The sequence below is a fragment of the Oryctolagus cuniculus genome, chromosome 14 (assembly GCF_964237555.1).
Source record: "Oryctolagus cuniculus chromosome 14, mOryCun1.1, whole genome shotgun sequence".
Taxonomy (NCBI): domain Eukaryota; kingdom Metazoa; phylum Chordata; class Mammalia; order Lagomorpha; family Leporidae; genus Oryctolagus; species Oryctolagus cuniculus.
In genome coordinates this window covers 68,891,765-68,908,678 of record NC_091445.1, presented here as the reverse complement: position 1 = coordinate 68,908,678, position 16,914 = coordinate 68,891,765, and the positions used below count along the sequence as shown (strand labels likewise).

The window sequence follows — 16,914 nt, the reverse complement described above, 5'->3', positions numbered from 1 at the left end:
AGTATAATTCTTTAATATCTTTTAAAAAATATTCATGTGATAGACAAAAAGAGTGAGAGAGGCATGGAGCTCCCATCGTCGGTCTCATTCTCCAAATGCCTACAACAGCTGAGACACCTGAGGCTGAAGGCAGGAACCAGGAGCTCAGTTCAGGTCTCCTTAGTGGGTGGCAACAACACAGATATTTGAGCCCTCATCTGCTACCTTCCAGGTTCCACATTAGCAGGAAGCAGAAATTAGGAGCTAGAGTCAGGCACTGAACTCATTTGGGGTATGAGCGTCCTAACTGGTAGCTTAACCATTGACCAAATGCCTGCTCCTCAATCTAAGAAAAGTCCTCTGCCTCTTCTTGTTGTTATTGTTGTTTTCTCCCACAGATGGATTCTCTTATAAGAATCTAAGGCAAGGGGCTGGTGCTGTGGCGTAGTGGGTTAAAGCCCTGGCCTGAAGCGCCGGCATCCCATATGGGTGCTGGTTCTAGTCCCAGCTGCTGCTCTTCCAGTCCAGCTCTCTGCTATGGCCTGGGAGGGTGGTGGAGGTTGCCAAAGTCCTTGAGCCCCTGGGCCCACGTGGGAGGCCAGGAGGAAGCTCCTGGCTCCTGACTTCGGATCGGCTCAGCTCCAGCCATTGTGAGCATCTGGGGAGTGAACCAGCAGAAGGAAGACCTCTTTCTCTGTCTCTACCTCTCTCTGTAACTCTTTTAAATAAATAAAATAAATCTTAAAAAAAAAAAAAAGAGTCTAAGGTAGCATCTGTTCCACATCTGGGTTTGCTTGATTGTTTCCTCATGATCAGGTTCAGGTTTAACATTTTGGTAAGAATTTCCTATGTAAATTTGTATACTTCTTATTGTATCATTTAGGGTTCATGAACATTAGAGTTTATTTTCTAAATAAAAAATTTTAAACTGTCTCCATGTGGGTGTCAGGGACCCCAAGTACCTGGGCCAACTTCCACTGCTTTCCCAGGTGCATCAGCAGGAAGCTGGATCAGAAATGAAGCAGCTAGCACTTTAACTGGAGCTCTAAAGTGGGATCCTGGCATTGCAGGTAGCAGCTTAACAGACTGAGCCACAACTACAACCCCTAAAGTAGATTCTAAAATTGAAAATCAGGGGCTAGTGCTGTTGAGTAGCAGGCTAAGCCTCAGCCTGTGGCACCATCTTCCCACATGGGCGCCTGTTCATGTCCCAGAAGCTCCTCTTCTGATCCAGCTCTCTGCTATGGTCTGGGAAAGCAGTGGAAGATGACCCAAATGCCTGGGCCCCTGCAACCACATAGGAGACCCAGAAGAGGCTCCTGGCTCTTGGCTCCTGGCTTTGGATCAGCCCAGCTCCGGTTGTTGCGACCATTTCAGGAGTGAACCCACAGATGGAAGACCTTTTTCTCTGTCTCTCCTTCTGTCTAACTCTGATTCTCAAATAAATAAATAAATCTTTTTTAAAAAAAATAAGAAAGTCAATGTAATGGGGGAATTCTAAGATGATCCCCTCAAATTCACTGTGTGGGTATACAAACACCTCCAAAATGTTAATCTAGATGCTGCAGTGAAGGTATTTTGCAGCTGTAGTTAAGGTCACAAATCACTTGACCTTAGGTAAGGAGATTATCTTAAGTCTGTGAGTGACTTAATCACAGAAGCTCTTTAAATCTGAGTCCCAAGGTCGGAGACAGGGCAGTTAGGAGGGGTTTAAAGCAGAGGCCTCACTGTGCCCGTGGCTGGCTTTGTAGATGGAGGGGGCTACATTGTAAGGAATGCAGGCAGCTCGAGGTGGCCCTTGCCTGATGGACAAAAAGGAAGCTGAAACCTCAGTCCTACAACCACAAGGATGTGAATTCAACACAGTAAGAATGCGATTGGAGCAGATTCTTCTCAGGAGCCCCCGGGAGGGAAAGCAGCACAGCCTACGTTTGAATTCAGCCTTGAAGACGTAAGCAGAGAAGTCAATCACACTGTGCCCGCACTTTTTAAAAAAAAATTTATTTGTTTATTTGAAAGTCATAGTTACAGAGAGACAGGAGAGACAGAGAGTTCTCCCATCTTCTGGTTCACTCCCCCAGAAGGCCAGTTCTGGGCCAGGCAGAAGCCAAGAGCCAGAGCCTCCTCTGGGTCTCCCAAGTGGAGGCACAGATCCAAGCACTTGGACCATCTTACACTGCTTTTCCACAGGCCAGGAGCCAGGAGCTGGATTAGAAGTGGCAGTCAAGACACAAACCGGTGCCCATATAGGATGCTAGCTTCACAGGAAGCAGCTTTACCCGGTATGCCACAAAGCCTGCTTCATGTCTGCACTTCTGACTTAGAAAGTGTGAACAGATAAAATGATGTTGTTTTAATGATGAAGTTTATGGAAATTTGTTATGCAGCAACAGAAAATCAATACAGGGGCCTGGTGCTGTGGCATGGGGGTAAAGCCACCACCTGCAGTGCCAGCATCCCACATATGTGCCAGTTCAAGTCCCAGTTGCTCCACTTCTGATCCAGCTCTCTGCTATGACCTGGAAAAGCGGTAGAAGATGGCCCAAGTCCTTGGGCCCCTGCACCTACATGGGAGACCCAGAAGAAGCTCCTGGCTTCAGATCGGCGCAGCTTTGGTCATTGCGGCCATTGGGGAATGAACCAGTGGATGGAAGACCTCTCTCTCTCTGCCTTTGCCTCTCTTTAACTCTGCCTTTCAAATAAATAAATAAATAAATATTGAAAAAGAAAGAAAATCAATACAATCAATAAACAAGAATTTTACCATCCTGACTGTGTAAGTTTGTTGTCTGCAGGGCAAGTAGTATGTTAGAATTTAATATATCTCTTTAATGGCCGGCGCCGCGGCTCACTAGGCTAATCCTCCGCCTAGCGGCGCCGGCACACCAGGTTCTAGTCCCGGTCGGGGCGCCGGATTCTGTCCCGGTTGCCCCTCTTCCAGGCCAGCCCTCTGCTGTGGCCAGGGAGTGCAGTGGAGGATGGCCCAGGTGCTTGGGCCCTGCACCCCATGGGAGACCAGGAAAAGCACCTGGCTCCTGGCTCCTGCCATCGGATCAGCGCGGTGCGCCGGCCGCAGCGCGCAGGCCGCGGCGGCCATTGGAGGGTGAACCAACGGCAAAGGAAGACCTTTCTCTCTGTCTCTCTCTCTCACTGTCCACTCTGCCTGTCAAAAAAAAAAAAAAAATAATAATATATCTCTTTAAGAATAAACTGTAGGAGTCCAGTGTTGTGGTGTAGTGTGTAAAGCCACCACCAGTGAGTCCAGCCTTCAATATGGGCACTGGTTCCTTTTCCTGCTGCTCTACTTCTGATCCAGCTCCCTGCTAATGGCCTGGAAAAAGCAGCAGAAGATGGGCCAAGTGTTTTGGGCCTTGCCATGTGAGAGACCTGGAAGAAGCTCTTGGCTCGGGGCTTCAGCCTCAGCTTTTGAGGCTATCTAGGGAGTGAACTAGCAATGGAATTTCTCTCTCTCTCTCTCTGCAACTATTTCAAATAAATAAATAAATAAATAGAAGAAGAAGAGGAGGAGGAGGTGGTGGAGGAGGAGGAGGAAGGAGAGGAGGAGGAGAAACAAGAGCTGTATAATTCACTCACTGTTCAGGCAATGTAAGCCTTCCCAGGTATGGTCCAGTAAACAAGGTCTTTACATACCCTGATTTTCTTTACTGCTCACTCACTTGAAGTCTCAGGGCTCCTCCTAAAAATTGCAGAGAATTCTCCATTTGTGCATTTGTAGTTGTTCATAATTCTAAGGTCCTGAAGAAATAGAGTTCATTAAAGATAACTGAAAATGAATCTTGATGTGAATGGGATGGGAGAGGGAGTGGGAGATGGGAGGGTTTCGGGTGGGAGGGAGGTTATGGGGGGGGGAAGCCGCTATAATCCAAAAGTTGTACTTTGGAAATTTATATTTATTAAATAAAAGTTTAAAAAAAGAAATAGAGTTCCTATTCATTCTACAGATGTGAGGGTTTTGTCCCTCAATTTGGCAATGGCCTTTTATCAGCAAAGCCCTCAGCCATCTGTCTCTTTCTGATGGATGTTTGTATTCTGGCCACTCTCGGGTGGTGGGTGAGGTTTACATGTACCCTGTTTCATGAGATGATGACTTCAGCTTTCAATGTATTCTGAGTTGGAAAGGATTTTCCACTGGTAAAAACACAGACTCTCCAGACAGTGCCGTTAAACATCTACTAACTATTCCAGTCCTAATTGAGTTGGCTAGCAGATGATCCAAGATGCTTCTGCTCCCTGATACTGCCAAGCTTACCTAGAAAACAGGAAGGTGGGCAAAGATTACCTAAGAGGGTATTAGTAGTCCTCCCTGTGAATCTGAACTTTTAGACAATCACTGAATGATAGCATGTATTTCACAATCCATTCAGCAAATCTGATGTTTTGTGGCAAGTTTAGCAGTTTTTTTTTTATTATAAAATCATTTTTCCTTGGTAAATTTGTGAGAACATCAAGCTCATTTCACCCACACCAATACTACAATTATGCTTCCCCCGGTAATTCACAGACCTAACTTAACTGGCACAGTGCAGCCTCTATGTGTTGTCACTATTCTACCTCTACATGAACTACTGAAACATCACAATCTCCTTCCTCCACCCAGGGTTCACTGATGACACAAATACATATTGCTAAGTGATTTGTGGTCCAGCCATTTACAACAAAAACAAGATAGCATAGGGGCCAGCATTGTGGCACAGCTGTTTAAGCAGCCGCCTGGGATACTGGCATCTCATTTACGTGCTAGTTGGGAGTCCCAGCTGCTCCACCTCTGATTCAGTTCCCTACTAGTGTTCCTGAGAAAGCAGCAGATGATAGCCCAAGTACTGTGTGTAAAAAACACTCCTGTGTTTTTTAGCTTTTCTTGACCTCTGAAGTTTTATGCCATTGTCACTTTTTCCCTACAGTCTCACACCAGCCCATTTTATTTTTTCTGTTTTATTTATTTATTTATGTATTTTTTTTAAAGGCAGAGTTAGAGAGAGACAAGGAGTGACAGAGGATTGATCTTCCATCCCTTGGTTTACTCCCCAAATAGCTGCAACAACCAGGGCTGGGCCAGGCAGAAGCCAGGAGCCAGGAGCTTCTTCCAGTTTGCCCATGTGGGTTGCAGGGACCCAAGCATTTGAGACACTTTCCGCTGCTCTCTCAAGTGCAATAGCATCTGGGACCCAAACCATCGGCCATATGAGATGCTGGCATCACACACGGTGGCTTAACACAATGCACACAACGCTGGCCCCCTTTCCGCTGTTTTATGCCTTGTTTTTTTTTTTTTTTAATGTAAGTCTAAAGATCCTTACATTATTTTTTATTTTTGCATTGTAACCTATTGTGTGGTGTGCTACAGCTTTTTTTTTTTTTTTGGCCTGGCATAATATAAATAGATATGAAAGTGGTTCTTAATATTTTATTTAAAATAACACTATAATTAGATTCTTATTTTAACATATTTGCATACAAACATCTCCAACTACAGCATAAAATCAGGTAAGGATTTTGACCCAGGTCAAAGTCTATCTTCATTTTATATGCATTTTTCTTTAATATGCATTTTTCATGAACTATTTATTTATACTTTAGAGTTTATTTATTTATTGGAAAGGCAGAATGACAGAAGGAAAGAGAGATCTTCCATTTGCAGGTTCACTCCCCAAATACCCAAAGTAGCTGGGGCAGGGCCAGGCTGAAGCCAGGAACCTGGCACCCAAACCAGGTGTCCCACATCGCTGACAAGGACCCAACACCTGAGCCATCATCTGCTACCTCCCAGGATGCACATTAATAGGAAACTGGATCAGAAGCAGAGTAGCTGGGACTTGAACCAGGCACTCCAACATGCGGCATCCCAAGGGTGGCTTAACTTGCTATACCAGGTCATCACCCACTTCCTATCCTCATTTTGAATGGATAGATATTGCCATATTAAACGCTTAAGAATTGGCACCAATTTACACTACTAACCATGTATGAGTAAATAGTTGCTAATACTATATAACATGAAACATTTTAATCATTTCCAATCACATAAGTGACTTCTTTAGTTTTTGCAAAAAAACTAAAAACTTTCTTTTTTTTAATATTTATTTATTTATTTGAAAGTCAGAGTTACACAGAGAGAGAAGGAGAGGCAAAGAGAGAGAGAGACAGATCTTCCATCCACTGGTTCACTCCCCAATTAGCCGCAATGGCCGGAGCTGTGCCGATCCGAAGTCAGGAGCCAGGAGCTTCTTCCAGGTCTCCCCTGTAGGTGCAGGGGTCCAAGGACTTGGGCCATCTTCTACTGCTTTCCCAGGCCATAGCAGAGAGCTGGATCGGAAGTGGAGCAGCCGGGCCTCGAACCGGCGCCCACATGGGATGCAGGTGCTTCAGGCCAGGGTGTTAACCCACCGCATCACAGCGCTGGCTCCAAAAATATACTTTCAATTCACTCTATAATCACAGATTTAATTTACCACTAACCATAATATTCAACAGTTAAAAAGTAGGAAGATCACAGCTCCACAATAGTATAAACAAGGGCTAAAAACAACAATCAAATCACCAGATGAACCGGCACCCATATGGGATGCAGGCACTTCAGGCCAGGTGTTAACCCACCACATCACAGTGCTGGCTCCAAAAATATACTTTCAATTCACTCTATAATCACAGATTTAATTTACCACTAACCATAATATTCAACAGTTAAAAAGTAGGAAGATCACAGCTCCACAATAGTATAAACAAGGGCTAAAAACAACAATCAAATCACAAGATGTCCATTTCATACCTATACTTTTTTTTTTTTTTTTTTTTTTACTTTTTATTAACACCACATATCCAAGAAACACAATGTTTGTCTTTTTGGGACTGGCTTATTTCACTAAGCACAATGGCTTCCAGTTTTGTTGCAAGACACATCCAACAAATGTGTCCAACACAACAAAATGCATCCATTTTGTTGCAAGACAGGATTCCATTCTTTTTTAAGGCTGAGTAGTATCCCACAGTGCATATATAGCACATTTGCTTTATCTAGTCATTAGCTGATGCACATCTGGGTTGATTTCACATCTTAGCTGTTGTAAATTGAGCTGGAAAAAACATGGGGATACGAAGAACTATTTCATATGCTGATTTCATTTCATTTGAGTAAATTCCCAGAAGTGAGATGGTCGGGTCATATGGTAGATCTATTTTTGGTTTTCTGAGGAATCTTCATACTGTCTTCCATAATGGTTGTACTAGTTTACACTGCCGCCAACAGTGCATTAGGGCACCTTTACCCCCATATCCTCACTAGCATTTATTTGCTTGCTTTCGGAAAGAGTGAGAGGTAAGAGATGGGAGGGCAGAAGGTCAGAGAGAAACTTTGCTTCTGTGGCTGCTTCTGAGCCTTCAGCTTGGGGAATTCTTTTCTGGGCCTAAACAATTGAATTTCATTGATTTATTCATTTGAGAGGCAAAGAAACAGCGGGAGAGAGAGAGGGAGAGAGAAAGTGCATGTGCACACTCATCTACTGGTTCTCTCCTCTGATGCCCGCAATGGTCAGGTCTTGGCAGGCTTGAAACCAGGAATGGGAATGCAATCTCCCAGGTGGAACCCAATCAGTTGAGCCATCAATACTTATCAGTTTTATTATGATGCTGAAACACAGATTAAGGTCAATCAATAAATTGGCAATCTTAGAGCAGGAAGCTGGAGTTAAGAGCCAGAGCTGAGAACTGAACCCAGGTATCTGACATGGAATGCAAGCATCTTAACTACTAGGCTAAATACCTGCTCTCTGTAATATATTTTACATGTAAAAACAACAATAACAACAACAACAACTAGTCACCCCTCACTGCTCTGTTTTTTCAGATTTTCCTAGAGACATTCTTTTTTTTAAGATTTTATTTATTTATTTGAGAAGTAGACTTACAGACCGTGAGAGGGAGAGACAGAGAGAAAAATCTTCCTAACGGCCCCCTAACGGCCCCCCTAACGGCTGCAACTGTCGGAGCTGTGCCAATCTGCAGCCAGAAGCCAGGTGCTTCCTCCTGGTCTCCCATGTGGGTGCAGGGGCCCAAGGACTTGGGCCATCTTCTGCTGCTTTCCCAGGCCACAGCAGAGAGCTGGATTGGAAAAGGAGCAGCCGGAACTAGAACCGGCCCCATATGAGATGCCAGCACTGCAGGCGGAGGATTAACCTGTGCCTCGGCTGGCCCCTTTGTTAGCTTGAGATACCATTCTACTTTACAATAGCCAAGTTATTGATTAACCTTAGGCAAGTCACATAATTTCAATGCTCAGCATCATAATAAAACTGATAAGGGTGATATTGGAATGAATTCAGAGGATACATACATCTAGAAGCAGGAATGCAAAGTTATAAATGTAAATCAAGAAAGGAGACTACAGTGTTAACCAGGAATCAGAAATCCTGTTCGAGGGAAAGTCCCTCCTTTGGCTCCAGGTTTAAACTGTTCCGACTGATTCGTCCCACATTCTTCCTTCTCCGTTTACTTTGGCATCCCTGATCCTCAACCCCATTGCACATTTTATTACAGACTATAGGTCATGAAAACAAAGCACTGCAAGGGACCTAACCTGGATCTCTGGCCAATGTTCTATCTTGTTTCTAAAGAACACAGATTTCTGAAATATATCACACACACACACACACACACAAAACACATACACAGACACACACTGTCGTTATCCCTTGTTTCAAATCTATCAATCCCCCTGGTGATACATATTTTTATAATTAATCATTCTGTAATGTATCATTTTTTAAAAATGTATTTATTTATTTATTTGAGAGGCAGAGTTACAGAGAAAGGGAGAGCCACAGAGAAAGGTCCTCCATCCACTGGTTCATTCCCCAAATGGCGCAACAGCTGCAGCTGGGCCAATCCGAAGCCAGGAGCCAGGAGCTTCTTCTGAGTCTCCCATGTGGATGCAGGGGCCCAAGCACTTGGGCTATCCTCAGCTGCTTTCCCAGGCCACCAGCTGGGATATAGATCGGAAGAGGAGCAGCTGGGTCTTGAATCGGCACCCATATAGGATGATGGCATTACAGGCAGGCCTAAACTACTGCACCACAGTGCCAGCCCCCTGTAATGTATCATTTTTAATTTTTAGTATGGTACAGACAATCATCCCTTCTACAACATGAAAAATTTCAATATTATTACCAATTAAGTCATAGATATGCAGAACAGGTCAATGTTACCAACTGCAGACTTCTGTGACCACATTGGCAAAATTTTGTTCATGTAATGAAATCCTGCTTATTTGAGATATCCAATTTATTGTTCACTCAACGAACACTAAGCCGAACACTGTGCTAGGGACTTAGGATGTAACAATGAATGAGATACATACACATCTGCCCTCTCTGAGCCTACTGTATTACAGGAGAGAGAGATGTACTGAAGTTTTACAACACTGCTAGAAAATTTGGCAATAAATATTAAAGAGTGATTTAAGTGGACATATCCTTTGAGAAATTCTATTTTCTAAGGATTTATTCAAGAAAGTGGCACAGTGGAAGTTAAGCTGCTGCTTGGGATGTCCACATCCCCTTATCAGACGGCCTGGGATCAAGTCCCATCTCTATTTCTGATCCAGTTCCCTGCAAATGTGCCTGCAAGGCAAGCAGATGACTGCAAAGTGCTATCCAAGTGTTAGATCCAGATAAAGCTTCTGGCTCTGGGTGTCAGCCCGGCCCAGCCCCAGCTGTTACAGGCCATTGGGAAGTGAACTAGCAGATAGAAGAACTCTCTCTCTCTGCACCCACCCCCTGCCATTCAAATAAATAAATAAGAGATTTTTTTAACAGGGGTGGGGCAGATACTGAGGAGAATGAACAATGGGTATGGGATGATTATCACAGAATTTCCATAATACCAATAAATACCAGAAAAGGAGCATAACCCAACTGCTCCAAAGCCAGCATTTAGAACAATCAAGCAAATAAACCAGGACAAAACCATGTGCTTAAATACTACAAAACCACTGAGAAAAAAACAAAACAAAATAAAAAAAATGCAGATTTATGGGTATAGCTCTGGCAGACTCATCCTGTTCTACAACAGAAAAAAAAAAGACACAAACCAGGAAGTATTTATAGGTTTCTATTTTTGTAAAGATAAAATATACTTGCACATGAATAAAAACTTGCAAGGATACAAACCCAAAAAATTAACATTTGATTGGTTTTTGGTTATAAATGATTAAAATGATAGTATATAAATGATTATATAATGCTTTATAATATAGATCGCTGGTTTAAATGAATTTATATTTTCATATAATATATAATGTATTATTTAAAAATAATTATATTTTCATATAAATATTTTACAATTAACATGTTTTTATTTAGTCGGAATAAATCTTTCTAAAAATATAAGGTTGCTGGGGCTGGTGCTGTGGCACAGCAGGTTAAAGTCCCAGCCTGCAGCACCAGCCTCCCATATGCATGCTGGTTTGAGTCCTGAGCTGTGCTATTTAAAGAACAAAGAGCAGTTTTTGAGATGGGATAGAAGAAGCCAGGAACAGGGCATCAAGATCAGAAACATAGAAGAAACAGCAATCACCACTGGAGTAGAAGGTTGTGCAGTTGTGCTCCATAAGGCTACCTAATGAAGGAGTCATGGAAGAAATGCAGACCAGGCTTTGTCTGTCAAGTCATAAGTCCCAGGTGCATCTTCCCAGAGGGATGAAGTACCATATCATCCCCATTTCTCTTTTCAATTGATATATTTTGGGGGTTGATACGACCTTTCAATACATGGATACTATGTGTGATGATCAAGTAAGGGAAATTAGCACTTTATCATCTCAAACATTTATCATTGTTTTGGATTGGAAATATTCAAAATTCTCTTTATTAAGTATTTTTGAAATAAGTAATTGTTATTAACCATAATGAAACTGTGCTATAGACATCAAAGTTTATTCTTCGTATCCAGCTGCACCCCTGCATCTATTAACATCCTTTCTCCATCCCCTTCTCAAGTGGTAACCACTACTTTACACCATGCTTACATGACATCAACATTCTACCTTTCACATGTAAATGGGATGTAGTGTTTATCTTTCTACACTTGACTTATTTCACTTAACATACATCCTCTAGTTCCTTCTTGGGCCTCTGCATCCACAAGGGAGACCCAGAAGAAGCTCCTGGCTGCTGGCTTCAGATGGGCCTACCTATGGCCATTGCAGCCAATTGAGGAGTAACCTGAGTATGGAAAGTCTCTCCTTCTCTTTCACTCTGTAGCTCTGCCTTTCAAATAAATATATAAATCTGAAAGAGAGAGAGAGAGAGAAAGGAAGGAAAGAAGGAAAGAAGGAAGGAAGGAAGGAAGGCAGGCAGACAGACAGACTGGAGGAAGAGATTAACACACTTATTTCTGGGTATTTAAACATTTAACTTCTTTTTACTTTTTTACATGTTCCAGTTACCTACAACAGACCAACTCCAATTTTGTAATCAAAGGAGGACAACACACTATCTTAAAAAATTTTATTTATTTATTTGAAAGTCAGAGTTGCACAGAAAGAGAAGGAGAGGCAGAGAGAGAGAGAGAGAGGTCCTCCATCCGCTGGCTCACTCCCCAACTGGCTGCAACAGCCAGAGCTGCGCTGATCTGAAACTAAGAGCCAGGAGCTTCTTCTGGGTCTCCCATGCGGGTGCAGGGGTCCAAGTATTTGGGCCATCTTCTACTGCTTCCCCAGGCCATAGCAGAGAGCTGGATCGGAAGTGGAGCAGCCCAGGACTCAAACTGGAGCCTATATGGGATGCCGGCACTGCAGGCCGCAGCTTTACCAGCTATGCCGCAGTGCCAGCCCCATATGTATTGATTTTTAAGACAAATTATCAAGGAAGATCATTGGCTTAATTTTATTTTTGTGAAAGCTACTGCTTAAAAATCTTTATTTTGGAGGCCAGTGCTGTGGCATAGTAGGTAAAGCTGCCATCTGCAGTGCTGGCATCCCATATGGATACCTGTTCAAGAGCCAGTCTTTAGGTTCCTGCTGGTAGATGGCAAATTTATTTTTTTAACATCAGGATAATACATTTCTGCCACAATACCATGATTTAGGTCAGTGGCGGTAACTTCCTAAGTGCTGTCATATTTGTCATGCTACCTGTTATCCCAACTGTCTTCCACTAACCACTACCCATCATCTCCTTCTGGTACCCCAGGAAGCAGTGTGGAGGGACAGAAAGTGCTAAGAACTCAAGGAACAGACCCTCTGCTTTCCAGCAGTCCCTCTGCTTTCTGTCCCTGTGCCTTCTCCCTGGCAGGGCCATGGTGGTGTTTCCCAGCAGAAGAAAGAAGCACACAGTGCAACAGAAGTCACCGTGCAAGAGAAGCGAATGAGAGGTGCAAGAGTACACTGGTGCATCCAATCCCAGGCTCATCAGATGAAGCCCCGCCATCCTTGCCAGTACCCTGACAATTCTGTGCAAATATTTTCCTGTTGGATTAAAAATCACTCCTGTTACTCAACAGTCACCCTTCATTTCATCTGAACAGAGGCTTTTTTCTATTCAGGAGGGACAATTAGGGTGGTGATTTCAGGTGCCTGGCAGGCTATGGAATGTTTATGTGTGTGTGATATTTTGGCAGTGGCTAGGCCTGACCTAATCCAGGATCCAGGAGCTTCACTTGGATCTCCTATCGTGGTGACAGGGGCCCAAGCACTTGGGACATCTTCTGCATTCCCAGATGCATTAATAGGAAGCTGGATCAGAAGTAGAAGCTGGCATTGCAGTCAGCAGCTTAAGACCGTGCCATAATACTGGTCCCATATATTACCATTTTAACATGTGATCAATATAAAATTATTGAGATATTTTATATTCTTCTGTCATATTGTCTTTTTAAGTATTTTTTTTTACTGATTTCATTGAAAACAGAACAAGAAATGGTCTGAGCCAAAAGGATGTTCTTAAAACTGTCAAAAACATGAGGCCAGCGCTGTGGCATAGCGGATAAAGCCTCCGCCTACAGTGCTGGCATCCCATGTGGATGCCAGTTCGAATCCTGCTGCTCCAGTTCCGATCCAGCTCTCTGCTATGGCCTGGGAAAGTTGTAGAAGATGGCCCAAGTCCTTGGGCCCCTGAACCCATGTGGGAGACCTGGAAGAAGCTCCTAGCACCTGGCTTTGGACCTGCCCAGCTTCAGCAGTTGCAGCCATTTTGAGAGTGAACCAGTGAATGGAATACCACGCTCTCTCTTTCTCTCTCTCTGCCTCTCTGTAACTCTGCCTTTCAGATAAACAAATAAATCTTTAAAAAAGAAATCTCATTCTCCCAACACAAACCAGCCACTTTACCCAGAACATGGATGGAAGCAGGTATTTTTATGACAGCCTGAGGTTCACACTTCACTTACCTTTAAAGTGAAAACTACTTATTTTTCCCTATAAAAGGAAAAAAAATCCCTAAAATTCCTCTAGATGTTCTTAGCCATTACGACAATTCACAGTGGAAAATACAAAGCCAGGCAGCCTTCAGGCTGTCCTCAAGTTCTCTTACTCTATGACTCTACCCTCAAACTATCCCATGCCCTAAGGCACACATTTCTCAGCCTCCTCTTCACTTGGTTTTGTAGAAGCCCAAGCCTAGACACACATATTCTAAATAACCAAAATCATTCTCCTGAATCCACCCTTTCGGGGCTCCCTCCTACTTAGTGCTGGTCTGTGGCTCCCTAGTGAACAGCCCTCTCTCACACTCATACACCCCACAGTTGCAGCCTGCACCATATTCTTGTCAAGCAAAAATCCCACAAGTCAGCTTATCCCTTATCCCAATAAAAATTAATCTGTCTACTATTCCTCTTGTTCTGGTCTTGGTAAAAACTGAAGTAATGTAGGGTGTTTTGGTGGTTTAGGTTCCTGCTGGTAGGCGGCAGTTTGTTTGTTTGTTTTTTTGTTTTGTTTTTTTTTTTAACACCAGGGTGAGGTAAATCTGCACAAAGGTCTTGATTCCAGTCAGTGTAACTTCCTAAGTGCTGTCATGTTGTTCATTCTACCTGTTATCCCAACTGTCTTCCACTAACCACTACCCACCAGCTCCATCTGTGCCCCAAGGAAGCAGTGTGAGGGACAGAAAGTGCTAAGAACTCAAGGAGCAGTGCCTCTGCTTTCCAGCAGTCCCTCTGCTTTCTGTCCCTGTGCCTTCTCCCTGGCAGGGCCATGGTGGCATTTCCTAGCAGAAGAAAGAATCACACAGTGCAACAGAAACCATCCTGTCAGACATGGAGCAAATGAGAGGTGCAGGAGTGCACAGGTGCATCGAATCTCAGGCTCACCAAAATCAAGTCCAGCCCTCCTTGCCAGTTCCCTGACAATTCCGCGGAAACCTTGCCCCTTTTGGATTAAAAAAAAAAATCCCTATTACCCAACAGTCACCTTTCATTGCCTGTGAACACAGGCTTTTTGTTTTTAGAAGGGTCTATTAGGGTGTTGATATTGGGTGCCTGGCAGGCCATTGAATGTTTAGGTGTGTGTAATATTTTTGCAAATCTTTGTAGCTATTTCAGAGGGTATTTTTTAAAACTTCTAATTTATTTTTACGTATTTGAAAGGCAGAGAGAGAGAGAGAGAGAGAATGAGACACAGAGAAGCAGAGAGATCTTCCATTCCCTGATTTAGTCCCCAAATGTCTGCAACAGCCAGAGCCTGGCCAGGCAGAAGCTGGATGTCCAGAATGCAATCCTGTTCTCCCACATGGGTGGCAGGGACCCAAGCACTTGAACCGGCACCACTTTTTCCCAACATTATTCAGAAGTTGGAATTGGAAGAGGACCCAGGATCTGAATGCAGGCACTCTGATATGGGATGCAGGCATCCCAAGAAACATCTTAACCATTGCACCAAATGCCTGACCCCGAGACTATAATTTTTATGCACCTTCCCTCAGTCTTACTTTCAGAGTACACAGCTTTGGTCCAGAGAGCCTTCTGTGCTTATCTTTTTATTTTATTTTATTTATTTTTTTGGCAGGCAGAGTTAGAGAGAGAGAGACAGAGAGAAAGGTCTTCCTTTTTCTGTTGGTTCAACCCCCAAATGGCCACTACGGCCAGTGCACTGTGCCGATCCAAAGGCAGGATCCAGGTGCTTCCTCCTGGTCTCCCATGCTGGTGCAGGGCCCAAGCACTTGGGCCATCCTCCACTGCCTTCCCAGGCCACAGCAGAGAGCTGGACTGGAAGAGGAACAACCGGGACAGAACCGGCGCCCCAACTGGGACTGGAACCTGGAGTGCCGGTGCCGCAGGCGGAGGATTAGCCTAGTGAGCTGTGGCGCCGGCCTGCCTTCTGTGCTTATTAAAGGCACACAAAATATTCCAGGACTTTGACATTCACCTGTGCAGGTTCTCTGTGGCATGGTCCCTTTGCTTAGTGGTAGGGCTAGAACCGCTGCTCTAGATGACTTGGTCTTCTTACTCACGAGGTCGTCATCTCCAAACCTCACATTCCCTATTTTATTGTAACTCCAGCTCTTGATAGTGAAATGGGAGCCTGGTTAAAAGTCACAATTTAACAGATAGGAACAATTAAGATCACTCCATGCTCAGTGCAAAAACATGATCTACATATGTGATTAAAAAAAAAAAGATTCTGGGTTTAAGCTACAGATGTAGGGGCAGGTGCTTGGTCCAGCAATTATCATACGTGCTTACCACAAGACAGTGCCTGGGCTCAAGTTCCAGCTCCTCTCTCCACTCCAGCTTCTTGCTAATGCACACCCTGGGAGGCAGCAGGTGATGACTCAAGTACATGGGTCCCTGCCATCCACAAGGGAGTTCCAGACTGAGTTCGGCTCCTGGATATTATAGGATTTTGGGGAGTGAACCTGTGAACAGATCTTTCTCTCTGTGTTTCTCCTTTCTCTCTCTGTGATTCTGCTTTTCAAATAAAATAATTTTTCAAAAAAAGGTTAAAATTATTTTAATTATACATTTTATTAAGCCAAATATGTCCAAAATATTATCATTTCAACATATAATTGGTTGGAGCCAGTGCTGTGGCATAGTTGGCTAAGCCTCCACCTGTGCCACCAGCACCCCAAATGGGATGAACCCAAGTCAGTTTGTGTCCTGGCTGCTCCTTTTCCGATCCAGCTCTCTGCTAATGGCCTGGGAAAGCAGTGAAAGATGGCCCAAGTTCTTGGGCCCCTGCACCCATGTAGGAGACCCAGAAGAAGCTCCTGGCTCCTGGCTTCGGATTGGCGCAGCTCCAGCCATTGCAGCCATTTAGGGAGGTAAACCAAGGGATGGAATACCTCTGTCTCTGTCTCTCCCTCTCTGTCTAAAACTCTACCTTTCAAATAAATAAATAAAATCGATCTAAAATTATTGAGATATTTTATACTTTTCTGTCATACTCAGTTTTTGAAACCCAGTGTGTTCTATAGCTGTGGTACGTCTGTTTTTGGATAAGTCATATCTCAGGTGCTCAAGAATCTCATGTGCTCACGTGGCTACCACACGGGACAGTTAATTCTAGAAGCATGACATGACTTTGGAGGTCATCCAGCCTGACTCGTTAATTACAGAATTGATGGAAATAAAAAAAAGGTTGAGTACATTTCTTTAAGTTGTATACTAATTAGTGGATAAGGGGTCAGATTAGTGTGAGGAGTCAGATGGGTTAACAGGCAGTCAGGTTCGTCCTAGTGGAAATTGACGGCTCAAAATGCTTTCTTCCCCCAGAAGTTATATTTAGCAAAATCAAAAGTGCCTGACCTACTTGCTCAGGAATCTCCATTTTTCTCATGAGAATAGCAAGGGAGTTTTGCCTCTCTTGGAGCCCCGCTCCATGCCACCCTGACTAGAGGTCAATGACTCTAATAAATCTTGCTTTTAAATCTCTCTGCTTTGTCTGCTTGGAAATTCTTCTTCCATGTGAGACAAAGAACTTGGGGA

General features: G+C 43.7%; 1 long non-coding RNA gene across 1 annotated transcript in view; it reads right to left on the bottom strand.

Moving 5' to 3' along the window:
• Positions 1-16,914, bottom strand: part of LOC138845191 (uncharacterized) — a 28,325-nt gene that overhangs the window by 556 nt on the left and 10,855 nt on the right. The gene's annotated exons all lie outside the window — the stretch shown is intronic.